General features: G+C 39.8%; 1 protein-coding gene across 1 annotated transcript in view; it reads left to right on the top strand.

Annotated features, from left to right (window-relative positions):
- The window catches only part of MTUS2 (microtubule associated scaffold protein 2), a 459,381-nt gene that overhangs the window by 199,906 nt on the left and 231,625 nt on the right, over positions 1–27,850 (top strand).

The raw sequence follows: 27,850 nt of genomic DNA, 5'->3' as shown, positions 1-27,850 counted from the left end.
GATTTATTTGTGCAGTTGTTAGGATTTATACTAAAATTATTATTTGAGTTAATAGAATTTTGGGAGAACTGATATTTATAATCTTTTCTTTTTCGTGGGAATATGCTATATCTTTGTGATGGCGATGGTGGCTTATCTGGAGCAGACGCTGCCATGGTGCCAACTGCAGTGGGAGAGGCGTAGCTGGGGCTGCGTGCTCCACAGAGCCAGCAGGAGCCAGGAACGGGCGAGAACCCCACCCCTTCTACGTTGGAGGGGTGGGAGCCCCACCTTCCTGGGTGCAGCTGCAGCTGCCCAGCTGTGGCTGTGGACCCAGGCATCTCTGTATTCTCAGGCCCAGGAAGACCCCCTTTCCTGCAGGCTCAGAAGGGCCTGCTGTCAGTGCCTTTCCTCTCCCCTCTCCTGATATCTGCTCCGATTGTGGAGCAAAGTTGTGGCCAATCCCCAGTGCTGTCACAACCCAACTAGGTGCGCGCATGCTCAGGACAACGCCAACATGCCAGCTCCAAGCTGCCTTGCCCCCCTCTGGACTTTGGGCACCAACAAACATGGGACGGAGGCCGAGTTAGGACTGAGGGTGGCTCAGTGTGGGCCTACAGATACCCCATGGCACAAACAGTCTGGACTGGACACTGTGGGCACCATGAATGGCAGGTTAATGGCCGCAGGAGGCAGACAGGCTCCTGGGCAGAAAGGAGTGGGTCCCAAGTGAAACCCTACCTCCAGGTCAGGGATGGCCCAAGGCCTGGGGGTCCAGGCTGCCCGTTCTGTGGACTGAAGTGAGAACTTATGATGCTTTCTTTGGGCCTGCCCACGGCCACTCATGGACAGATCGGGATGCAGTTTCTCCCCTCCGAAGCCCATAAAAACCCTGGACTCAACCAGACAGGGGCAGATGACAGGATTACCTGCCTGTGGAGTGGAGCTACCCACTATGGGCCTCCTCTTTGCTGAGAGCTGAACAGATGATGGATGCCCTGCCTGCAGAGAGCTACCTGCTGTGGGTCTCCCCTCTGCTGAGAGCTGAATAGACTTTAGGACAACCTGTCTGTGGAGAGGAGCTACTCACTGCAGGTCTCCCCTCTGCTAAGAGCTGAACAGATGCTGGGATAGCCTGTCGGCAGAGAGTAGCTACGTGCCACGGGTCTCCTCTGAGATGTTCTGTCCCTCAGAAAAGCACCTCTTTGCCTTGCTCACCCTCCACTTCTCCATGAACCTCATTCTTCCTGGACATGGGACAAGAACTTGGGACCCATTGAATGGTGGGGCTGAAAGAACTGTAACACAAACAAGGCTGAAACGTGCCCCTTGCTCACCATGTTGCAGGTGATGAGAAGGAGAGAGGATCTGTGGTCCTCCTGGGAGTACAGACCTAGGAGCTCCCTGAGCCAGGGCTGTGACACCCTCTTTGGAGTTCTGTAGTTCCTGTTGTCCTCAAGCTTCCAGGAGCCACCACTTTCCTTGTGCCAGCCATGGAAGCTGTTTGTGGTATTTCTGGTCCAGCCACAGCCTTTCAGGGAGCCAGCACCTGTACTGGCACCTGGAGCTGCCTGCCCAGCTGCAGCCACCATGCCTGGCTGTGCACAGTGGCTGGACCCCACACTCGCTCGCTCACACATTCCTTGCTGCTCCGTACCTGGTTGCCCTTGGCAGGCATGGGATCCAGGCTGGTAGCACAAACTAAGTGCAGCCTGCCAGGTTGAGTAGGTAGAATGAGCACAGAGGGCCCAGTCAAAACTCAGGCAAAGGTGCCACTGACCATAAAGTTTTCTGGCCAGAATAGCGACACCCCAAGGATCCTGTGATATTTTCATATAATCAAGTGCTCTTATAGTACCTTGGCAATATATTGTAATTTACTTCAAAAAGGCCCTTCACGTCTTCTGTAAGATACAGTCCTGGGTGCTTTACAGTTTTCCAGCTATTATCCCTTCAAATATTTCTCTTACTCTTCATTTATTTCCCATGTTGCTTAGCTACTCTTTTTTTTTTTTTAACATTTTTTTGACTGTTCTTCATTGCATAGTCCAGTCTAGAGTTAATCCCATCCAGACTTTTATTTATTTAAATGGCCAAATCTTTTATTTCCAGAAATTCTAATTGTATCTCTCCTGTATCTGTATGTTGTTTTATAGCTGTTTTGTTCCATAATTTGGGGATATTTTTAAATTATTGTACCTTAATTTATTTTTCTAAGTATCCTAAATATTCTTATTTTAAAATCTTTGTCAGTCTGATCCATAAAAGTAATTATTTTGTAATAAATTCATGTAGTGCTTTTTGCTGTCTTTCTTAGCACTGTGTGCCTTAATTAGTTTTGTAGCTTTTGTTCACAGGCTCATTTTCTTGTTGCTACTGTTTCTCTTTTTCCCACAGTGTTTGCCCTCCCTGTTTAGTGGTTATGTCCAGCAAGTTCTGGAGCCTCCAATCCAGAACAAGCTCTTCACAGGCAACTTGAGCTCCTGTCCCATGATGATATTATCACTGATCCAGTCACTGTACCAGGGTTGAATGGGAGTTGAGGGGCTGCGGTGGTTCCTGGTCACCAGGCTGTGTCTGCCTCCTCCACCTTGCCTAGGGCTGTGGCCTCCCGGAAGCTGGGGTCCGGGCATCAGTGAGCAGCAGGCTTTTGCTCAGCTTTCTTCACAAGACTGGCTCCTTCTGTGCCTGCCCTGGGCAGCAGAGCACACCCAGTTCCTGCCTCCTGTAGGAGCCTGTCTGCAGCCTGGGAGCCTGGTGAGTTGAAGGCTCAAGCCCTTCCCTGTCTTTGTGTTCTGTTCCAATTCGGATTCACAACTCTTTCTTCATTTGCAAGAGGACCGTGGTTTCTTCTATTTATATTTTAATCCGTTACTGGCATATGTCAGAGCAGAGGATATACATCCTAGTGTGATCATATTTTGCCATCTCAACTCATCAAATCTGATTTTAAAAAAATAATTTTCAAAGTTACACAGTGTTATAAGATTTTCCTGTCACAACAGGGCAATTGTGTACATTTCAGCCCCCTGCTCCTGTCTCTCTTTACACAGTCATAAAATTGAGGGTGACATTCTTTCAGTAAATCATATCATGATCCACCAGCTGAAAGATTAATTCAGGAAAGATGATTAGAAAGAGACATCTGAATAGTTTATCTGAGCCATAAGGCATGGACATCAGTGACAGGATTTAAATAGCTGAAATGAATTCTCTTTAGTTTCCTTGTCTTAACAAATTAGCATCAAAATGTTTTTACCAGTTTAGGTAAGGTGGTGTCAGAAAATCTGACGGTTTTGCTGATCATAAATTATCGCTGTACTCATGTGCTGACCAAAAGAACATTTTCTGTTGATAGAATATTTACTGTGTGTTTTGGAACAAGAATGATAATACAGTATTAGTATTGTCCTGGGATGTACCATACTCTGTGTAATTTTTTTCAACAACTTGTCAACAGTCTAAGTAGTTAAGCTTCTCTTTAGTAAACTGTGTTCATTACTTCAAGTTTATAAAATAACAATGATAATCAACCTGGAATGGATATGTCCTTTAGAATTAGGGTATCTCCAAAATGCCATATTAAATTTTGGTTAGTGCTGGCTGTACTTTCTAGTGTTCTGCTGAGTTAATATTAGCCTGCATCTCATCATCATCATTCCTTCCAACCTTAAACCATGCCAGGGAAACAGCCTCCCCCAGATTAAGAAGATATCATTACAGATTCTTCATGGGGCTGTCAGATTTACATTAATATTAGGTTAAGTTAAAAGATACATGTTTAAAAAATGAAAATGGAATAAAGTTACTTAGAAATAGTTCACTGTAGGTTTCACCAAATAATATTTGACATGTATAGTGAAATGTAACTGCTAAACTTAAGTGGCTTTTCATATTCTCGTTTATACTATCAAGAGAAGGGGACGACAGCATTTGACTTAAAATATTGAAATATGAAAGCTTTTCAGATGAAGAATTCCGGGAGCTAGGCACCTTCCCTCTGTCAGAGGCCGTCATCACTCGATATTTCAAGGAAACTTCATGTGCACTCCCAGAACAGGACCTATGTTTATTGTTTTGATATTTTTGATTTTTAAATGTTAGATAAATATTAATTTTTTTCTCCAAAGCTTTCAAGACTATAAAATTCAGTAGGGCTCATCAGAATTCCAAAATGTGGAAGTACATTCTTTAAAACTTGAATTCCTTTTATTTATACTTGAAGTCTCTTTAATATTAAAATTTTTACTGAGGAGAAGGAATCTATGTCTTTGAATAGCCAAATGAAAAATTTTTGAATAAATAGAAATAATCAATAACCATACAGATAAGCTTTGTTACTTTTAAAGCTTTACTTAAAAGCCAAAATTAAGCCGTTGTGAAGATGTTATTTGATCTCAGAATCCTTTCAAGAAGAGTAATTACAGGTTTCAGAACAATAGCAGGATTCTCAAGTCTTCTCTTTCTTACATGTGTCCTGGACTTGAATCTGCGTAGGTGCTGGGTGCGGTGGGTCACGCCTGTAATCCTAGCACTTTGGGAGGCTGAGGCAGGTAGATCACTTGAGATCAGGAGTCTGAGACCAGCCTGCCCAGCATGGTGAAACCCTGTCTTTACTAAAAATACAAAAAATTACCTGGGTGTGGTAGTGTGTGCCTGTAATCCCAGCTACCCCGGAGGCTGGGGTAGGAGAATCACTTGAACCTGGGAGGCAGAGGCTGCAGTGAGCTGAGATCGGGCCACTGCACTCCAGCCTGGGCAACAGAGCAAGACTCCGTCTCAAAAAAAAAAAAAAAAAAGAAAGAAACTGCATAGAGGCAGCTTCATCCTAAAAAGGAAAATCCATGGAATTATGTCATGACAAATTGAGAGAGGTTTGCCCCTGGTTGGGGGTTTCAGCTATTGATTAAATACCTCCTTGCCACTATGACTGTGTCTGTAGCACCAGGGCAAGTAACCCAGGGGGCTTGCTGTCGGAAGCTGCACCAAGTGACCTGAGCCCTTTGTCCTCTCTTCCTGCCAGAGAAGAAGCCAAGAATTAAATCAAGGCAGTCTCTTGAAGTTGCTTCTAAGAAAGCCTCCATACCATCATACCGAGGAGAATCTCAGGGTTCTACCTGGGTTGGCATTCTTTCCTTTTGTGGAAAACAAAGGAAGATAAAATTATAGACAGGAATGCTCTCTCTCTAACCTGTGAGAGGGAAGTTACTTTATCCTTGGAATGAAACTGTGTCAGGCTTTGCGGTTGCACACTCCACCAAACAAGAGAGTCATGTGCTACTCCTAGAAGTTACATACTGTTTCTATTATGCAATCTAGGGCCTCTCAAACTTGCAGTGAAAAGAAAACACCTGTCCTAGAGAATATTAAGGTGTGGATGGCTGAAAGTCCCATGTTTTGTTAAAGTCTTATATGTCTTCCAAACAATTATGTAACTTTTGTATTCTATTCCAAAGGGTATCCAGTTTTATATTAATAGAATTGTAGTGTTTTTTCTTATATTTGTGAATTATTACAGCCTTTTTGGAAAGCAGTTTGGCAGTATCTGTTATATATGTATGCTTTCACCCCACAATCTTATGCCTAAGAATCTGTCTCATAGAAATAAAAGCATCAATACCTGAAGATTCATGCATAATAATATTTATGACCACATGTCATGGCAAAAATTGGAATGAAATGAATGGCATTTAGGAGGGGAGTGGTTAAATACATGATAAATTGTGGAGCCACCATGTCATGGAATATTGTACAGACATTAAAGAGAATGAATTGGAAATCTGCCAGATGACTTGAAGGGATTCCCATGAGTAAAGTAAAATGCAAGAAAGTGTAAAGAGCCCACCTCTTTTTTTAGATATGGGATCTCACTCTGTTGCCCAGACTGAAGTACAGTGACGTGATCATAACTCACTGCAGCCTCAGCCTCCTGGGATTAAGCGATCCTCCCATCTCAGCCTCCTAAGTAGCTAGAACGTCAGAAGTGTGCCACCACGCCTGGCTATTTTTGTTTGTTTGTTTAATTTTTAGTAGAGCCTCACTATGTTGCCCAGGCTGGTCCCAAACCCTTGGGCTCAAGCAATCCTCCTGCCTCAGCCTCCCAAATCATTGGGATTGTAGGCATGAGACACTAGGCCAGCCCTGTACGTGTACATATATGATTTGTAACTAGTATTAGCATGAGGAACTAAGTAACTCCCCAGGTTATCTGAATTGGAAGTGGTGCAGGGAGAGTAGAGGATGAAGGAAGCAAAAATGAAGAGAAAGGAGAAGGGGGAAAGAAAACATCCCTTTTATATCGTTACGTAAAATTAAGTATGTGTGATATATATAATACAAATTTTAGATGAACAAATTTTCTCTCTTCTTGTAAAATTGAAAAAATGCACAGGTTTGTGCTTTTCGTTCTTCTTGTCCCATAACAACATAGCTCTGGGAACAGCTCTACATTGGCTTGAGAAACGTGGGCAAGATAACATCCTTAGGGCAAAGACCCTCCAAAGATAAGCCACTGCAGCGCCTCCTGCTGCTGGAATGCCCGCATCCCCGAAGGTCCTGTTGATTCTGCCATGAAGTTAACACAGAGGGGCTTCTTCACTGAGGCAGACTGTGATCACATGAAAAGTCCTCTAGACTTGGGTGCCTTGATTCTGGGGTTGATTTCTGCTGGCTCCCCTGTCTTTCATGCATCACCTGATTTGACCTCTAGTTTTCGGCAGTAATTCTTGGTTGTTTCTGTGTTCCACCTTTGGTCACTGACTTTAATTTTGTCTTGACCTGTAGCTTTCATGTAATTTCTGCATCTGAACCATTAGCTTCATTGTAAAGTACTTTGTCCTCAACATTTTCACTCATTTTCTTGGCCTTTACTTGGAACAGCCTGTCTTCTTGATCCACTTTATCATGGTTCAGGGTCAAGGACACTTTTAGTATGTACTGTATTAAATGTAGATTCCTTTCCCATTGACTTTTTTCATGGAGCAGTCCAAAATAGCTGTATTATTAACGACAGAGATTCACATGGATCTCTAATGTGTTTCATGTTGCTTTAAAATTATGAATCCTGTAGTTAAATTTGGATGTTTGGGTTGGACTCTGTTTCAGTTTACCATTTTACTTTCTTTGTCTTTAAAAGTCAACTCACAATCTCAGTTTCAGGAGGAAATCTTAAAGGTATAAAATCCAACTATACCTCAGATACAGGAATCTTTTCTGAAACACGTCCACAAAGTGCTTGGCCAAAATTTCTGAACACTTTCCTGTTATTATAGGAAACTCTCTATCCTCAGAGGTGAACCATTTTCATCTGAGTACATTTCTTCCTTATTTACATTAAACTTATATCTGGCCAGTGATGTGCTCATACTTTTACTGGCTGCCAGATAAAACTTATATTTTTTTCTGAATGAAGATGACATCATCAAGAGCCTCTAAAAAGTTTTAAACACAACGTATTGCATTCGACTCTTAAAAATTACCAGGCTTTCCAAGAACAAGGACCAAATAACCAAAAACTAAGAGAGAAGAAACTGATAAGATTACCTTGTGAGACTGCTGGGAGCTCTAGGTTGCTGCTTTCTTCTTTATCTTGGTGTTCTGTGCTGCAAGTCAGCACAGGATCCAAGGAGAAAATTCATCAGGGAAGGCCTGGCTTACATCTTTATATGTTTTGCTTCATGCTGTCATTAACATGTACAAATCCTGGCTGCTTTTTTTGCTCTCTAATATTTTCAGGTAGCCTTGTGATTTTTACTGTTTTCAGTGAGAGGGTTGGTCTGATACGAGCAACCTCCCCATAGTCAGAAGCAGACTGAACATGTGATAATGAGAAATGCCAATTAAGCATTATTAATTTATTTTCATAAACTTTGAAATCAGGTAACTTTGGAAGAATTAAGGCTTCAACTTCATGATTTCAGAACTAGAGTACAGGCCTTTATTTTCATTTCTGGAGACTGATTTCAGTATTGGAAAGTGAGATGCATTATTCATGCCAGATAACCTTACCAGTGAGTTCCTATATTTGTGTTCCATTTGTGAATATGCAGAAGAATATTTAGGTGGGTTGCAGCATCACACAAGAATGACAAGTCTTTGGTCCTTTTTTCACCATTGGATTTTGCTTGTATTATGAGAAAAAAATGATTTCTTTCAGTACTTCAGAAAATATCTTTTATACCATAATCTGATTTTGTATAGCATAGCCAAATACCATGTTGTACATCTGATCCATCCAGCCAAGATTGAATTGCTGTGATTCAAGCCACAAGTGGTTTAGGCCATCTCACTCATCATTTTATTATGACTGTTTTTAAGGTTTTAGTACAAAGAATTTCCTGGTGAATGATTCAATGAACTGACATAAATAATTTCTATAAAATGTTCTTATTGATTGTTATCATATAAACATGTTATATTTTATAGCATGTATGAAATTACCATCCCCAGGAGGACAATTTTAGATATTATTATTATATTAAGCTTCTTTTAAAAAGTTTTCTAAAACTTTTTCCAACACACAAAACTAAATATTTTCCTGCTGCTGTCTGTTTCGTCAGCACCATGTCCACCATTTCTTCAGTCACATCACATTTCTTATCACATCACAGGTAGATATAGCTTACAATGCTCTCATCAGCTGCAATAGAAAATGTCACAAACAATTTATCTTTTCATGCAACTTGTCCTGCAAATTTTGAACTAATTCTTCAATACGCTGAACAGCAGTGTTTCAGGCTACACTTATATTTACAAAAGATTATTTCCATGTGTTCAGGATATATGATTACAGCTACATTCAATAAACACTTTTATAAACTTATCACCCCTCAAAGGCTTCATGTTCAGCAGTTCACTTAACTCATTATTTCACAGTTGCAACAGCTATTTATTCACATTCAGAAACAAATCCTATTGAAGTTGTAGTTCTTTTTTCTCATGTTATTAAGTTTTCATCATAAATCTTGCCCTGTGCCAGCGTTTATTGTGGTTCATTTCAAAATGTCATATTCCTTCAGTACAGATATGCTTATTTGCATATTAAACACCTAACATATTTTTACATGGAAGTGAAGAAAATTATTTTCTCACATTTTTATGGCACATTTAGTATTTTGGATCTTGATTTTGTTGCTTTAATATGAGGATATTAGAATTTTTTTACTTATATTCAAATAAAAGAGAAAGAAAAGCACAGTTTGACAACTAATGGTAATTTACATTTGGCCTAAGAGTTGTATAGACACTAGGGAGTAGTGGAGACTGTGGCAAAGGAGTACATGCCCTGTCTAAAGGTGCAAAGTCTCTACGCCACTGCAGCTAGGTACCATTTAGTGTTTCCAGATCTTCTGTTTTTATTAATAAAGGCCAGGAATTCACATTTTTGTAGGAAATTCCTCAAGTTTGAATGTTGTTAATTAATAACATGATTTCCAAAAATAATGTGTAGGCCAAACAGAATACACACACACACATATATTGTGCTGATTGGCTTGTGTCAGTTTCAAACCTCAGTTTTATGTAATCATAAACTCCAAGAATGTGAGAGCTGGAAGGAATTTTAGAGTATATGTAAAAGAAATAGCCACTAAGGGGAAAGACTAAGACCAGACTCCGGACTCCCGTCTCCCAGTTGAGGACACTAAAGGTTTCTAATCTGTTTTATAGAAAATATTTTTGATCTTCACAGTTGAAAATCAAAGCAGAAAGAGTTCAAAGAATGATGGTTAGTTTGCTATAAGTGGCTTATTTTTTTTTTACCTGAATTAACTGGGCAGTTCTGTCTACCTTTTGCTCATTTTTAGCTTAATAGATTTGACTGTGTGGAGAGAAGGGGGAGTTAGTACTGTCTGGGTTTTCTCACATTACCTATGATTCAGAATTAATTACTGTTTGCTTCCTGCTTTCGTTCAGGTAGGTAGAAAATTCTGTTTTCACAACATGGAACATTAGCTATTCCAGGAGAAATGTCTGTATTAAACGTTGTGGGAGTGAAAGCATTCCTCAAAAGATTTAAAGTGTTTGAATTTAAAATTCGGCTGTTGTTTTCAACTGAATTAGGAGGGATTTCACGGTGAATGTTCCTAAATGTTCAGAGTCTCCTGTCCAAAAAGAAAATGAAAGGATTGGGCCTGGACATTCACAAAAAGAACACCAAAATGACCTGAGGTCATGTCAAAGCTGAGTTAATAAATACCATGTGAAATTATTCAATCACGTGTTGGCCTTGCTATTGCCTTTTTAAAAATTAGGTTAATAAGATTTAACCTTTTTTTCCACTTCATTCTTCCCACTGTGATGTAGTTGGATGATTGCTTAGTGTTATTTATTGAGGGTTTTGGTTTTTGCATTTTTAAAGGAAAAATAAAAGTTTGGGGTCATGTAGAAACACCCTGAGCCTAGCGTAGTTGGAGACAGGTGACCAAAAAGTGGACTCTGCTTAGGCAATCTGTGAGAACAGACTTGTGATCTGACCCCACAGGCATCTTGGGATGAAGTAGGGAAGTGCACTCACTGTGAAATCCACCCAGAAGTAAAACAGTAAAAGTATAGTCGACATTCATGATTGATGTCGTTTTATATTTCTCTTTATATAGGTTTGGTAATCTGCAGCACGTAGCTGAATAGTTTTATTACCACTGGTAGTTAACAGCAACCTGCTGGAGATGCCAATGACAAGCTAAAATTCAGAACCTCGTGCTGGGAGAAATGTGATACTGTATTTTCAGTCACCCACAGACATTTTGTATTTGTGGTGATCCAATCTCAGCTTTTTAATTCTGTCTAAGAAGTTGCTATTTCCAGGGAAATATTTCTGCCATAATTTCGAAAAGGGAGAGGTAAATCTACCATATCACCTGGAGATTGACAGGAAAGGAAGGAAAACAAGTCTTTTGAATGCTTTTGGAAGAAAATAACCTGAGCCGTTTTAGTCATTGCCATTTCAGAAGGTTATTCTCATCTGAAAACGACATTTGAAAAGTTGAAATGAAATACTACCACTGCCGTATGTCAGGCAAAGGGAAGTAATAGGCAATTATTTTTGTAGGTGCTTCTCAAAAGAAGCTACGTAGGACTAGACCTACATTTGTAAGAAAAAAAGGGGAAAATCAGCAGTTATTCAGTGAATTTTAGTGTCAAGAGTCAGTCATGATTTTTGCCGTGCAGTACATAAATTGGCTTTTCTGGAGTGAAAATAGCTTCTAGTCCCTCTTCCATTATAATGATAATATGATATATGGTATATTAATATGGTATAATATAAAACAGTTAAAAAATGGAAATAATTACACATAATAATTGGTTTTGATTTTTCACTTCAAAGGTATCTATTGAGCACCTACTGTGTTCTATGCAGACCAGGTGTTGGGGCTTCAGTAGTGTACAGACAGGCATGCTCTGGGCCCTCTCTCACCATGCCTGAGGATTCCACCCAAGGCTCCTCCACACGTTATATTGGTAAATGCACATAGACTTGTGGATAATTTTATAAGAGATTATCTTACACAAGCAGTTCTGCAGCATAATATGACCTATCCAACAGGTCATTCTTTACTGTTGAATATAACCATGCACCACACTCTTAAATGACTACATAGTATTCAGTTGCATGTTTCCACCATTATTTAGGTAAGGCTATCTTCTAATTTAAAAATTATTTTAATGGAAAGCCTGAAAATGAGGTCAAGCTTGATTTGTAGCCAAATGGCTAACCAATTGTGCAAACACTTAGAAAAACACTCCTTTTTTTCCGATTTATACTGCCATTCCTGTCACCTGCTGAGATCTCCCTCTGTACCCTTCATTTCATGGATTCGTCTGTTTCCCACTGTGTAATGGTAGAGCATTTACCCTCTGGTAGCACACCCCTTAATGCTTCCCCTTCTATTCCCCACCCCCTGCTATTCTCACAGATTTATTCTTCAGCATGGCCTTTGGATATCAGTTTTTCAAGGTCACTTCCCCACAAAATAGGAGTTACCACTTTTTTTTTTATTAGTCCCTTATGTTTTCAGTTAAGTTTATATAGAAGTTTTTATTTATTTGTAAATAAATGGGAATTTTAATGTTCTTAAACTAATCAAGCTGTTAACTGGTCATTTAATTTAATGCCTGTTGTTTATGATATTTTCAGTGGATTATTTTTGGACTTACTCAGTATGTTAATATCATCTGCAAATAATGGTAATTTTTAAAATTTAACTTAATTAATTAATTAATTAAGTTTTTTGAGACGGAGTTTCACTCTCGTTGCCCAGGCTGGAGTGTGATCTCGGCTCACTGCAACCTCCACCTCCCGAGTTCAAGTGATTCTTCTGCCTCAGCCTTCCGAGTAGCTGGGATTATAGGCATGTGCTACCATGCCTGCCTGATTTTGCATTTTTAGTAGAGATGGGGTTTCTCCATGTTGGTTAAGGTAATCTCAATCTCCTGACCTCAGGTGATCTGCCCTCCTCGGCCTCCCAAAGTGCTGGGATTACAGGCCTGAGTCACCACGCCCAGGCAATAATGGTAATTTTTATCATTTCTAATATATAAACCTTTAAAAAGTTTTCGTTTTAACTGTACCTCTTAAACGATATTCAGAAATAGTGATGTTAAATGATTATCTCACTTGGGCTTTATTGGGAATGCTTCTAGTATTTGTTAATCTTAATGGTTCACTTGAAACTATTAAACATGTGGTCTGAAATGCGTGCTTTGTTCCTTTTAAGGAATTATCCCGATTCAGATTTTATTCAATCCTTTTTTTCTTTTTTTTTTTTTTTTTTTTTTTTTTTTTTTTTTTTTTTTGAGGCGGAGTCTTGCTCTGTGCCGGGACTGGAGTGCAGTGGCCGGATCTCAGCTCACTGCAAGCTCCGCCTCCCAGGTTTACGCCATTCTCCTGCCTCAGCCTCCCGAGTAGCGGGACTACAGGCGCCCGCCACCTCGCCCGGCTATTTTTGTATTTTTAGTAGAGACGGGGTTTCACCGTGTTACCAGGAGGGTCTCGATCTCCTGACCTCGTGATCCGCCGTCTCGGCCTCCCAAATGCTGGGATTACAGGTTTGAGCCACCGCGCCCGGCCTCAATCCTTTTTTTCAATCAGGAATAAATGTTGAATTTTGTCAAGGGTTTGTTTAAACCAATAATTGACAGACTTCTATGATTTTTCTCCTTGACTCATTGACACAGTGAATTATTTAAATAGATTTTCTAGGATTATTTTTCTCTGTACTGTTGAACTAGTTATTTGCATATTAATTCTTTATGATTCACTCATGACCATTTTGGCCTGGAGCTTATTATAAATCAATAACTGGCAACTTTCTCGATGATTTTGTTTTTTGTTTTTTAGCCTACTAAGGTGTTCCAATTAATATATACAACATTTTTCTACAAAATTATCTATTTCACTCAAGTCTTCTAGTCTATTAGTATATTGTTCTTAAAATTTTATCTGAATCTCTGTCTTCCCCTCCTATATCCAATTATATATTTGCGTTTTTTCTTCATTAGCTAAATGTATGGTATATTGAGCTTTTTTTTCCTCAGAGAAAACTTTACCCTATTAATCTACTCTTTTTCCTCTAATTTATTATTGTATTTTATCTTCAAATCTATCTTTTGGCTTGTCAGGGTCATTCAATGCCAGGGGCAATTCTTTGGATTCTTCATAGCCTCTTCTGTTGAGCACTTGCTTCACTTAGTTCATTTATTTTATATACAGAAGGTATATTTTACCAATATTATCTTGTATTCTATAGGTTCTATTACATAATTAGGGTGAGTTTTTTTTAAATCAAATTATTTTGGGGAGTATAAGGACACATAATTCTGACCCCAGTCAGTCAGCTTTCCACGAACTCCCTGAAAACTCAAGCCCTAGTACAACCTAGGCAAGAACCTAGAAAACTGGAATTAACTGTGTGGAACACTAATGTTTCCTGGGCAGAAGAGACTGAAATAGCTTGTGATGAAAGGCAACCATGCAGACTCTTCTATTTTACTTATTGTAATGGGCAAGCCCAAATGCAATTCAGTATTAGGATAGTTACAGTACATGGCCACCAACACTATGAGAAATGGAAACAGAAAGGTACTGCTGAGAAAGGAAAAGCTGTTAGTGCGGAATGTCTAGTGTCCAGCTGGTCTAGACCGTGGAAGTGTCTCCAGTGGGGGAAGAGAGAGAGAGAAAGGAAGTGAGATGCTCCTGCCTTCTTCCATGCAGGAACAGGTGCTGTTGTTACCATCCCGACTTTCTGGAAGGGAAATGCAGAACATTCAGACCTATGGATCTTTTTTTAATATTGATCACTAACAGATGTATCCCAATCTGAGTCCTGGAATGTGAGCAGTTCTATCAATTCTTGTTCTCTGTTGGAAAGAGCAGGAGACAGATAGGAAAATAAACACAGGGAAAAAAAACAACTTATTCCTAGTGGCCAACTGTTTTCATCTGTACCCATTAAATATTTGTTATTTTCTACAGTTGTGGTTTTGATGCCTTCCTTGATCCAAGAGTTGTTCAGAAGATGATTTTTAAAATTTCCAGCCGATCTGGCTTACTTCTCTTTTAGGTATTTATGTCTAGTTCTATAGAAATGTGATCACTGGAGGTGATTTAAAAGGGTTCTTTAACATTTTAGAATCTTTTGACTGTGGGCTCATGTTCATTTGTGGTGGCTTTCCAGGACACTCCTGTGTGCTCTGGGCTAGAGAAGTATCCTTTACAGATGATTTTAGTTTACTACCACTGCTCAGGGAGCTTTCCCAGATTCTGAGTCTGGTTTTTGGGGTCATTTCTCAGCCTGGATTTCCTGAGTCCCAACATCCTCCTTGTCTCAGGCTAAGAGGGCTCTAGTTTCTTCAGCTGATTGCACCACTCAGCCCACAAGCAGGTTTCAGGCTTCTCTGCTGCTTCTCCAGGCTGAGGGTGGAATTCTCCAGGACCTGCATGTCCTGATTTTTGCTGGGTAAGTCTCTCCAGCTCCCTGTGATCTGTGATCTGGACCCAGCCCCACAGACTATCAAGACTCCAGACACTAAGTGTGTATGTCTGTTGTCACTTTGGCTTCAGCTTCTACTCTGGGAATACTGCTGTGACATCGATTCTCCCTTGACTTTGTATACCTGGAGATTTCCCTTTCTTGGTTTCAGCACAACTTGATACTTGAAAATAATTTTGCTTAAAAGTAGGCAAATGACCTGAGTAGACATTTATCTAAAGAAGACATACAAACGGCCAACCACTATATGAAAATGTACTCACCTTCATTAATGATCATGGAAATGCAAATCAAAACCAGAATTAGATAGCACCTCACACCCATTAGGATGGCTACTATCAAAAAGACAGAAGATAAGTGCTCGTAAGAACGTAAAAAAAAAAAAAAAAGAAAAGAAAGAAAAGAAATATGTATACTGTTGGTTGGGATATGAATTAGTTCAGCCATTATGGAAAACAGTATGGAAGTTCCTCAAAAAATCAGAATTACCGTATGATCCAGCAGTCTCGTGACGGGGTATATATATATCCAGAGGAATTGAACTTCGTATGTTGAAGGGATATCTGCATTCCCATGTTCATCACAGGATTGTTCACAGCAGCCAAGACAGGAAGACAGCCTAATGTCTGTTGACAGATACGTGAATTTAAAAATGTAGCATACAATGGAATGTTGTTCAGCCTTTAAAAAGGAGATCCTGTCATTTGTGAGAACATGTGTTAGGGTTCTCTAGAGGGACAGAACTAATAGGATAGGTGTATGTATGAAAGGGAGTTTACTGAAGAGTATTGACTCACATGATCACAAGGTGAAGACTCACAGCAAGCTGAGGAGCAAGGAAGTCAGTCCGAGTCCCAAAACCTCAAAAGTAGGGAAGCTGACAGTGCAGCCTTCAGTCTGCGACCAAGGCCCAAGAGCCCCTGGCAAACCACTGATGTAAGTCCCACAGTCCAAAAGCTCAAGAACTTGGAGTGTGATGCTTGAGGGCAGGAAGCATCCAGCATAGGAGAAAGATGAAGGCTGGAAGACTCAGCAAGTCTGCTAATTCCACGTTCTTTTACCTGCTTTTTTCTAGCCCTGCTGCCAGCCAAGGGGATAGTGCCCACCCAGATTAAGGGTGGGTCTGCCTCTCCCAGTCCACTGACTCAAATGTTAATCTCCTTTGGCAGCATCCTCACAGACACACCCAGGAACAGTACTTCGCATCCTTCAATCAAGTTGACACTCAATATTAACCATCACAGTGGATGAATCTGGATGACACTCTGCTAGGTAAAATAAGCCAGACACACGTGACAAATGTTGTATGATTTCACTTACATGTGAAATCCATAAAAGTCAAACTCACAGAAGCAGAGAGTGGAATAGAGATTGTCAGGGGATGGGGGTTGGGGAAAATGGGGAGATCTTGGTCCCAGGATAGAAAGTTTCAGTTATGCAGGACGAGTAAGTTCTGGAGATCTAATGTACAGCATGGTGACTATAGTTGACAATGCCATATTCTACACTTTTAACTTGCTGAGAGTCATCCCTAAGTGTTCTCACCACAGACGTACAGAAAAGGTAGCTCTGTGAGGTGGTGGATGTATTAATTCACTTATTACATCATTTCCTAATGTATACATATATTAAAACCTCACATCACACAGGAAATATATACAGTTTTTATTTGTCAGTGAAGCTGGGGGAAAAAAGAATACATACTCTCTAAAGCCAAACGGAATTTACTTTGTTCTATTTTATTTAGAATTTGTACATTTGAGAAGCAAAGGGACAGAGGTGAGGAGAGGGTCCCTGTGCTCCAATTCCGTTTGCACTGTTGACTGGGAATCTGGGTTGACAGTGATAACGATGCCATGGCTAATGGTTCAGTTCTGGGCCTCAGTTTGTATATAATTATAGGACCTATGCACAATATGTCTTCTTCTATTAATTCCCTTCAATGAAATTCAGCAAATATTTATTGGGAATGTATTACAGGGCAGTTATTGTGTTGGGTGCCATGAGAGTTATGGTCTTGATTGCCAAGGCTTCTTGATCTAGTGGGACGGGCAGATGGACAGAACTGTGACATACAGGAACATGCATACACACACGTGTGGGGAAGGGCATATCTGACAATCGGAAGTGAGGGAGATACAATAGCTGCTTTTTCTATTTTATGCTACCCATTTATGTTGCTCTCATTTTATCCTTACTGTCTCCTGTTCTTTCCCTACTCCCCTGGCCCAGCAGAGCAGACAGAATATGCACTTTCTCTTGTGCTGGAGGTAATCCAGGAGGGAGGCCACTTGTTAGATTCTAGCGGTAGAAACCAGAGTGGACAGATGAGTCCAAGAAGTTCTCGAGTTTTGGGGGCCTCACAGAATCCTTTGAAAATCTGAAAACAACAACAACAGCCACCCAGACACTGATAAGCCCCATTCTCGGAAAAATACTTCTTTGTGCATGTGGCTGCTGATTTCCTGAAGCCCCTCTGCAGACCTCCTAGGGTGAGGAACTGCTGAAGTCAGTGTAAGAGAAAACCTGTTCAGGTTTTGATTGCAAGTCCTTCTGGAAGGAGAAATAATTTCATTTCAACCACACAATAAATAGACACACAGATGCCACGAGAATCAGTTAACATGGCCACTGTCTCATCAGGATATAATTTACCCATCCTAGCACTGTTTAAATATGGTTACCAGCATTAATACTAACAAATTATGGAGATGTTATGAACTCAGTCCCCACGTGAATAGAGTATGGCAACAACTGTGGTCTAATCAGCCATCTCTCCCAACTGTTTAAGAATTCGAGCATATAAAACCCCAGCTACCAGATGTGATGCTGTAGAAGCCATCTGCAAGTTTAATGCTGTTATAATGATGATGGAAAGACTCAGTGTGAAATCGAATATCTGATCCTTGTTCACAAAAGTCGAGTATGTTGACTCTCACTTTTGCTATTTCAGTTGCCTTCACCCTGTACGAATCACAGTTGCAATACTAACACATTACTTTTGTCAGTGTAAGATAAAAGATAAAGTATTACTTTTTCTTTAATTGGATTCTCAATGCACTATACAAATTTCAGTGTGTTATCATCTGTGGGTAATTTGGTTCTGGGTAATCTCGTATGATTAAAATTTCCAAACAGTGGAATCCTGATTGTGGGATAAATATTCTTAGCAAACAAATGCAGTTTTTACGTTTCTTATGATTTTATTTATGAAGAGTATTTTTAATGAACTGCATTTGATTTTTTATCTCAAATCTGTCCGTTTACTTTTGACTTGCTTTTATTTTTGTTAAAAGTCGGTAAGTGTAACAGTTTTATGAAAACCTTATAAAATTCAACCTTATAAAAAAGAAAAATTATAATTCTTTTAAATGACAAAAGATGCCTCCCTTCTCCTTTCTCTGCCCTCATCAGCTTCTTTAATGACATTGCATATTGGTTTTTATGTTATTAATTATTGACAAAGAAGAGAGGAAAAAGTAAAAACATATTTTACATTTAATATGTATCAAATGCAGGCTGCCCTAATGTGAAATTATGAAAAGGGGAAGACCCGTCAGCATAGTTGAAAGAGCCCCAGCCCTGGGTTGCAGGGCTTAGAGGTTATTTCTAGCTCTGAGCCTAGTTTTCTGTGCAGCCTTGAGCAAACCACTTACCTCTGTCCGTTTCTCTTTTCTTGTCTTTAAAATTGACAGAACAATTTCATGGAGACTTTAAGGGAAAATCAAATGCGTATCACAATATAGCACCCCTCCATAGACAAACATCTTAGTCTTTCCCTTTGTCAGTAATTCTATTGTTTATAAGGAGGTATTCATGTATTTACTTGCGTAGTACCTTTTTGCTTTGTTGGGACAGGGTCTCACATGCCCAGCATGAAGCACAACGCCAGCACACTGTACTGACTCTCTCATCCTTCTCAAGTCACATCTCCTGGGAAGCTGTTTCAGAGCTGCTGCCCTCTGCCTTGGTGGAATTGACATTTCAGTATCTCTTCAAACCGCCACCTACCCAGAACAAATGTCTCAAAAATCACGTGCTACATTTGATTGCATTTGTTCTGTTTAAGTCTTTTTGTTCTTGCAAGTTCATCAAGCCTTTCTTGGACAAGAACCCTGTCTTAGTTATCTCTGTGTACCAAGCATCTAGGATAGGGCACTGTCTATAGTAGATGCCTGATTTTTAAGTGAATGAAAAACTTTACGATTGTGAAGGTTGGGCTCGCACCCTAGGTGAATTGAGTTATACTTTGGCAGTCTGTCCAATTCACCTTAGAACCTTGTCCATTTCTGGGTGGGCAGGGGAGCTGTGGTTCTGAGAGGCATGCTGTAATTGGGGTTACCATGTGTGCTGCCTTGCCTGCCACACTCCCATTTCCTGCCCGCTCACCCTGGCAACCCATTCAGCTTAGCGTTAATCCCAGATATATGTTACTTTAATATTTAGAAAATGTTTAGAGAGTTTTAAAAGTAATTTCATAGGACTGTATTATCATTTTCTTTATGTATAACTAGATATCTTTTACATATCATTAAATTCACCAGTTTCAGAAGTACAATTCAGTGACTTTTTGTCAATTTACTGAGTGGTTCAACCATAACCATATCTAGTTTTAGAATATTTTCATCATGTCAATAAAAGCCCTCATGCCCATTTATGGTTGATCTCTGTTTCTGTCACCAGCTAGTAATCTACTATCCATCAGTTTGCCTTTTCTAGGAATTTCATCTAAGTGGAACCATGCAGTATGTGGTCTCTTTTGTCTGGCATCTTTCACTAATGCTTTTGAGGCTCATCTGTCTCGTAGCAGGTATCATTAGTTCATTCCTTCTTTATTGCTGAGTAGTATTCCAATTTATGGATATACTACCTTGTATCTATCCAGCTAATAGAACTATATTATAATTTAAGACCAATTATTTGGTAATAAATATTTCAAAAACACTGTATGCTTTCATTATTTTAATGTCCCCTGTCTCCTCTGAATTACCTGTTTGGATGGTATCAGCACCCTGGCTACAGCATAACTTGTCCACAGGTAATTTCCAGAGTAGAGAACCTTAGAAAACTAGGCTGGGATTTTTGTTCATATCAACATTTCTTGAACACCTTTGTGCTAGATCCTAAAGATGAAAAAATAAGTAAGACATCATCCCTGCCTTTGAAGAGCTTATAGTCTAATAATAACAGCTAACATTGTGTGATGTTCCCCTTCCCGAGTCCAAGTGATCTCATTGTTCAATTCCCACCTGTGAGTGAGAACATGCGGTGTTTGGTTTTCTGTTCTTGTGATAGTTTGCTGAGATTGATAATTTTCAGCTGCACCCATGTCCCTACAAAGGACACGATCTCATCCTTTTTTATGGCCGCATAGTATTCCATGGTATATATGTGCCACATTTTCTTAATCGAGTCTGTCACTGATGGACATTTGGGTTGATTCCAAGTCTTTGCTATTGTGAATAGTGCCGCAATAAACATACGTGTGCATGTGTCTTTATAGCAGCATGATTTATAATCCTTTGGGTATATACCCAGTAATGAGATGGCTGGGTCATATGGTATATCTAGTTCTAGATCCTTGAGGAATCGCCATACTGTTTTTCCACAGTGGTTGAACTAGTTTACAATGCCACCAACAGTGTAAAAGTGTTCCTATTTCTCCACATCCTCTCTAGCACCTGTTGTTTCCTGACTTTTTAATGATTGCCATTCTAACTGGTGTGAGATGGTATCTCATTGTGGTTTTGATTTGCATTTCTCTGATGGCGAGTGATGATGAGCATTTTTTCATGTGTCTGTTGGCTGTATGCATGTCTTCTTTTGAGAAATGTCTGTTCATATCCTTTCCCCACTTTTTGATGGAGTTGTTTGTTTTTTTCTTTAAATTTGTTTGAGTTCTTTGTAGGTTCTGGATATTAGCCCTTTGTCAGATGAGTAGATTGCAAAAGTTTTCTCCCATTCTGTAGGTTGCCTGTTCACTCTGATGGTAGTTTCTTTTGCTGTGCAGAAGCTCTTTAGTTTAATTAGATCCCATTTGTCAATTTTGGCTTTTGTTGCCATTGCTTTTGGTGTCTTAGACATGAAGTCCTTGCCTATGCCTATGTCCTGAATGGTATTACCTAGGTTTTCTTCTAGGGTTTTTATGGTATTAGGTCTAACATTTAAGTCTCTAATCCATCTTGAATTAATTTTCGTATAAGGGTAAGGAAAGGATCCAGTTTCAGCTTTCTACTTATGGCTAGCCAATTTTCCCAGCACCATTTATTAATAGGGCATCCTTTCCCCATTTCTTGTTTTTGTCAGGTTTGTCAAAGATCAGATGGCTGTAGATGTGTGGTATTATTTCTGAGGACTCTATTCTGTTCCATTGGTCTATATCTCTGTTGTGGTACCAGTACCATGCTGTTTTGTTTACTGTAGCCTTGTAGAATAGTTTGAAGTCAGGTAGCGTGATGCCTCCAGCTTTGTTCTTTTGACTTAGGATTGTCTTGGCAATGCAGGGTCTTTTTTGGTTCCATATGAACTTTAAAGCCGTTTTTTCCAATTCTGTGAAGAAAGTCATTGGTAGCTTGATGGGGATGGCATTGAATCTATAAATTACCTTGGGCAGTATGGTCATTTTCATGATATTGATTCTTCCTATCCATGAACATGGTATGTCCCTCCATTTTTTTATGTCCTCTTTTATTTCATTGAGCAGTGGTTTGTAGTTCTCCTTGAAGAGGTCCTTTGCGTACCTTGTAAGTTGGATTCCTGGTATTTTATTCTCTTTGAAGCAATTGTGAATGGAAGTTCATTCCTGATTTGGCTCTCTGTTTGTCTGTTACTGGTGTATAAGAATGCTTGTGATTTTTGCACATTGATTTTGTATCCTGAGACTTTGCTGAAGTTGCTTATCAGCTTAAGGAGATTTTGGGCTGAGACAATGGGGTTTTCTAAATATACAATCATGTCATCTGCAAACAGGGACAATTTGACTTCCTCTTTTCCTAACTGAATACCCTTGATTTCTTTCTCTTGTCTGATTGCCCTAGCCAGAACTTCCAACACTATGTTGAATAGGAGTGGTGAGAGAAGGCATCCCTGTCTTGTGCCAGTTTTCAAAGGGAATTTTTCCAGTTTTTGCCCATTCAGTATGATATTGGCTGTGGGTTTGTCATAAATAGCTCTTATTATTTTGAGATACGTTCCATCAATACCAAATTTATTGAGAGTTTTTAGCATGAAGGGCTGTTGAATTTTGTCACAGGCCTTTTCTGCATCTATTGAGATAATCATGTGGTTTTTGTCTTTGGTTCTGTTTATATGCTGGATTACATTTATTGATTTGCATATGTTGAACCAGCCTTGCATCCCAGGGATGAAGCCCACATGATCATGGTGGATAAGCTTTTTGATGTGCTGCTGGATTCGGCTTGCCAGTATTTTATTGAGGATTTTTGCATCAATGTTCATCAGGGATGTTGGTCTAAAATTTTCTTTTTTTGTTGTGTCTCTGCCAGGCTTTGGTATCAGGATGATGTTGGCCTCATAAAATGAGTTAGGGATGATTCCCTCTTTTTCTGTTGATTGGAATAGTTTCAGCTCCTCCTTGTACCTGTGGTAGAATTCAGCTGTGAATCCATGTGGTCCTGGACTTTTTTTTGTGCTTATTCATGAAGGTTCTTAATGGAGTCGCAGGGAAGACCACAGACCTACCAAGTTGAACCCAAACAGCACCTTGCTATGGCTTCTTTTCTCCCAAGATGTAGTTCATTAGGAACAAGTTTCTGAGTGTGTATAGCTGAGGGTGCTTGGGTTTTAAAGCAATGGAGTCAAGCAAAGGCAATAATGAGAGGTTTTTAGCCCTCTACAAGGAAAACTACAAGACACTGTCAAAAGAAATCATGGACGACACAAACAAATGGAAATACATCCCATGTTCATGTATGGATAGAATCCATATTTTGAAAACGACCATACTGCCAAAAGCAGTCTCAAAATTCAATGCAATTCTCATCAAAATAGCACCATCTTTCTTCACAGAACTAAAAAAAACAATTAGAAAATTCATATGGAACCAAAAAAGAGCCTGCATAGCCAACGCAAGGCTAAGCAAAAAGAACAAATCTGGAGGCATCACAATACCCAATTTCAAACTATACTGTAAGGATATAGTCACCAAAACACCATGGTACTTGTGTGAAAATACACACAAAAGATCAATTGGACAGAATAGAAAACCCAGAAATAAAGCCAAATGCGTACAGCCAGCTGATCTTCAACAAAGCAAACAAAAATATAAAGTAGGGAAAGGACACCTTATTCAACAAATGAGGCTGGAATAATTGGCAAGCCATGTGCAGGAGAATGAAACTGGCTTCTCTCACCTTATACAAAAATCAACTCAAGATCGATCAAAGACTTAAATCTAAGACCTGAAACCATAACAATTCCAGAAGATAACATCAGAAAAACCCTTCTAGATATTGGCTTAGGCAAATACTTCATGACCAAGAACCCAAAAGCAAATGCAACAAAAAGAAAGATAAATAGATGGGACTTAATTAAACTAAAAAGCTTCTGCTCAGCAAAAGAAGTAATCAGCAAAGTAAACAAACAACCCACAGAGTGGGAGAAAATCTTCACAAACTATGCATCTGACAAAGGACTAATAACCAGAATCTACAAGGGACTCAAACAAATCAGCAAGAAAAAAAAATCCCGGCCGGGCGCGGTGGCTCAAGCCTGTAATCCCAGCACTTTGGGAGGCTGAGACGGGCGGATCACGAGGTCAGGAGATCGAGACCATCCTGGCTAACATGGTGAAACCCCGTCTCTACTAAAAAAATACAAAAAAAACTAGCCGGGCGAGGTGGTGGGCGCCTGTAGTCCCAGCTACTCGGGAGGCTGAGGCAGGAGAATGGCGTAAACCCGGGAGGCGGAGCTTGCAGTGAGCTGAGATCCGGCCACTGCACTCCAGCCCGGGTGACAGAGCGAGACTCCGTCTCAAAAAAAAAAAAAAAAGGAAATCCCATCAAGAAGTAGGCAAAGGACATAGACAATTCTCAAAAGAAGATGTACAAATGGCTAGTAAACAAATGAAAAAATGCCCATCATCACTAATTATCAGGGAAATACAAATCAAAACTACAATGTGACACCACCGTACTCCTGTAAGAATGGCCATAATTAAAGAATCAAAAAATAATAGATGTTAACACGGATGTGTGAAAAGGGAACACTTGTATACTGCTGATGGGAGTGTACACTAGTACACCCATTATGGAAAACAGTGTGGAGACTCCTTAAAGAACTCAAAGCGGACCTACTATTTGATCCAGCAATCCCATTACTGGGTATCTGCCCAGAGGAAAAGAAGTCATTATATGAAAAAGACACTTGCACATGCATGTTTTATAGCAGCACAATTCACAATTGCAAAAATATGGAACCAGCCCAGATACTCACTTTATCAACAAGTGGGTAAAGAAAATGTGATATATATGCCATGGAATATACTTAACCATAAAAAGGAATGAAATAATGGCATTTGCAACAACCTGGATGGAACTGGAGACCATTTTCCTAAGTGAAGTAGCACAAGAATGGAAAACCAAACATCATATGTTCTCACTCATAAGTGGGAGCTAACCTATGAGGATACAAAGGTGTAAGAATAATATAATGGACTTTGGAGACTCAGGGAAGGGTGGGAGGGGGTCATAGATAAAAGACCGCACATTGCATGCAGTATACATTCCTTAGCTGATGGGTGCACCAAAATCTTGGAAATGACACTAAAGAACTTACCCATGTAACCAAACACCACCTGTGCCCCCAAAACTTATTGAAATACAAAAAAAAAAATCCATCTTATCAAAAGTATATAATACCCTGTAATTTTCTTTTTTTAATTTTTAAATGTATTTTATTTTATTTTATTTTAAGTTCCAGGATACATGCGCAGAATGTACAGGTTTGTTATATAGGTATACATGTGCCATGGTGGTTTGCTGTACCTATCAACTCATCACCTAGGTTTTAAACCCCACATGCATTAGTTGTTTGTCCTGATGCTCTCCATCCCCTTCCCCAGCAACAGGCACCAGTGTGTGTTGTTCCATGTGTTCTCATCGTTCATCTCCCACTTAAGAGTGAGAACATGCGGTGTTTGGTTTTCTGTTCCTGTGTTCATTTGCTGAGGATGATGACTTCCAGCTTCATGCATGTTCCTGTAAAGGACATGATGTCATTTTTGATGGCTTTTTATGTCTACATAGTATTCCATGGTTTATATGTACCACAGTTTCTTTATCCAGTCTTAGCATTGATGGGCATTTGAGTTGGCTCCATGTCTTCGTTATTGTGAATAGTGCTGCAGTAAACATCCGTGTGCGTGTATCTTTATAACAGAATGATTTATTTCTTTTTTTTTTTTTTTTTTTTTTTGAGATGGAGTCTCACTGTGTCATCCAGGCTGGAGTGCAGTGGTGCAATCTTGGCTCACTGCAACTTCCATCTCCCAAGTTCCAACAATTCTCCTGCGTCAGCCTCTCAAGTAGCTGAGACTGCAGGCACGTGCCACCATGCCTGGCTAATTTTTGCATTTTTTAGTAGAGACGGGGTTTCACCATATTGGCCAGGCTGGTCTTGAACTCCCGACCTCGTGATCCACCCGCCTCGGCCTCCTAAAGTGCTGGGATTACATGCGTGAGTCACCGCGCCCAGCCATAACAGAATGATTTCTGTTTCTTTGGGTATATACTCAGTAATGGGATTGCTGGGTCAAATATTATTTGTGGTTCTAGATCCTTGAGGAATTGCCATACTGTCTTCCACAATGGTTGAACTCATTTACGTTCCCACCAACAGTGTAAAAGTGTTCCTATTTCTCCACAGCCTCACCAGCATCTTTTGTTTCTTGACATGTTAATAATCGCCATTCTGACTGTCATGAGATGGTATCTCACTGTGGTTTTGATTTGCGTTTCTGTAATGATCGGTGATGTTGAGCTTTTTAAAATATGTTTGTTAGCTGCATAAATGTCTTTTTTTGAGAAGTGTCTGAACATGTCCTTTGCCCACTTTTTGATGGGGTTGTTTTTTTCTTGTAAATTTGTTTAAGTTCTTTGTAAATTCAGGATATTAGACCTTTGTCAGATGGGTAGTTGCCTGTTCACTCTGATGCTAGGATTTCCTATTTAATAAATGGTGCTGGGAAAACTGGCTAGCCTTATGCAGAAAACTGAAACTGGACCCCATTCTTATCTCTTATACAAAAATCAACTCAAGATGGATTAAAGATTTAAATGTAAAACCCCAAACCATAAAAACCTTAGAAGAAAACCTAGGCAATAGCATTCAGGACATGGGCATGAGCAAAGATTTTATGATGAAATAACCAAAAGCAATGGCAACAAAAGCTGAAATTGACAAATGAGATGTAATTAAAGAGCTTCTGCACAGCAAAAGATACCCTGTAATTTTCAAAGTGGTTAAAACAAGTGTAAATGAAGTCTGAATTCTTTCTTAAAAAAAATGAAATGGATAAGGAAAACCAGGTGGCATATAATACTCAAACCGTGAAAAAGGAGGCATGACATGTTCAAGTTGAAATATTTTGCTTCTGTTGTGATGTCATTGGCTCTTGCCATTCTGCTGTGACCAGGGTATGTTTCATTTGGTCATCAGGATCCCGAGGAGTTCACGTGTATGATTTGGAACAAGAACGTGAGTTTCAGTATCAGCATGCCCTCTTAATGCCCTCAGAACACTGCTATTGATTATGACCATTCAGAAAAGTATGATTCTTGCTTACTTGACAAATAAAGAACTGCCTCATTGTCTTAATTCATCTTTGGAAATAATGCAAGCATTTTGTCACTCTTGCATGGCTGAATTTGCATCTGAGATCATCTTGGAGCATCTCACAGGAGCTACACTCCGGAGGGAAATACTACACGTAGAGGCAGAGAAGGCATACCTGAGTATCACACAGTAAAAGTAGAATCCTCACTTTTTCCTCCACCCTCCACATTTCACAGGAGAGAGGGAATGATTTTGATTTTATGCTTTCAGAAATTTTGGCTTAAATATGACTTCTCATTTTGAAAAATAGTCATTAGTGTTGTCCCATCTAGTCTCAGGATAAACTGCTTTACAAATTTAACATTATGGTTTGGAAATTTTCTTAGTTAAGTACCAAGAATTTCTAATTTTTATTACCCATAAATTTCAATTTAACACCTACCTGCAAAAAACAATAATCTTCAGTGCTCAGAAGATGTGCAGTCTCCATAGAGCAGAGCAAACTTTCTATATTGACCAACGTTTTAAATACCAGAGCAGCGCTGATACTGCTGTTGGGAACAGGTATCACCCAGGGGTTTGTGGCTTATCAGACATTGTCACTGATTCTCTTGCTCCACATGAAATGCTCCCTCTTTTCATTGAGAGTTCAAAGTGTAGAAAAAGAATAAACTGACCGGATGGTAATTTATAATATAAAGTTGTGAATGCGGCTGTAGTGAAGATTGCTGAGTGAATACAAGAACAGGATCATTTAGCATACAATTAACAGCACAAGCTTTGCGCTTAAAAACTTGAAGTTCAAATCCAAACTCTGGGCCGGGCGCGGTGGCTCAAGCCTGTAATCCCAGCACTTTGGGAGGCCGAGACGGGCGGATCACGAGGTCAGGAGATCGAGACCATCCTGGCTAACACTGTGAAACCCTGTCTCTACTAAAAAAAATACAAAAAAAAATTAGCCGGGCGAGATGGCGGGCGCCTGTAGTCCCAGCTACTCGGGAGGCTGAGGCGAGAGAATGGCGTAACCCCGGGAGGCGGAGCTTGCAATGAGCTGAGATCCGGCCACTGCACTCCAGCCTGGGCGACAGAGC

The sequence above is a fragment of the Trachypithecus francoisi genome, unplaced genomic scaffold, assembly GCF_009764315.1.
Source record: "Trachypithecus francoisi isolate TF-2019V2 unplaced genomic scaffold, Tfra_2.0 Contig01461, whole genome shotgun sequence".
Lineage (NCBI taxonomy): Eukaryota > Metazoa > Chordata > Mammalia > Primates > Cercopithecidae > Trachypithecus > Trachypithecus francoisi.
Note: the sequence above shows the minus strand (reverse complement) of the source record. Positions and strands in the feature narration are given on the sequence as shown.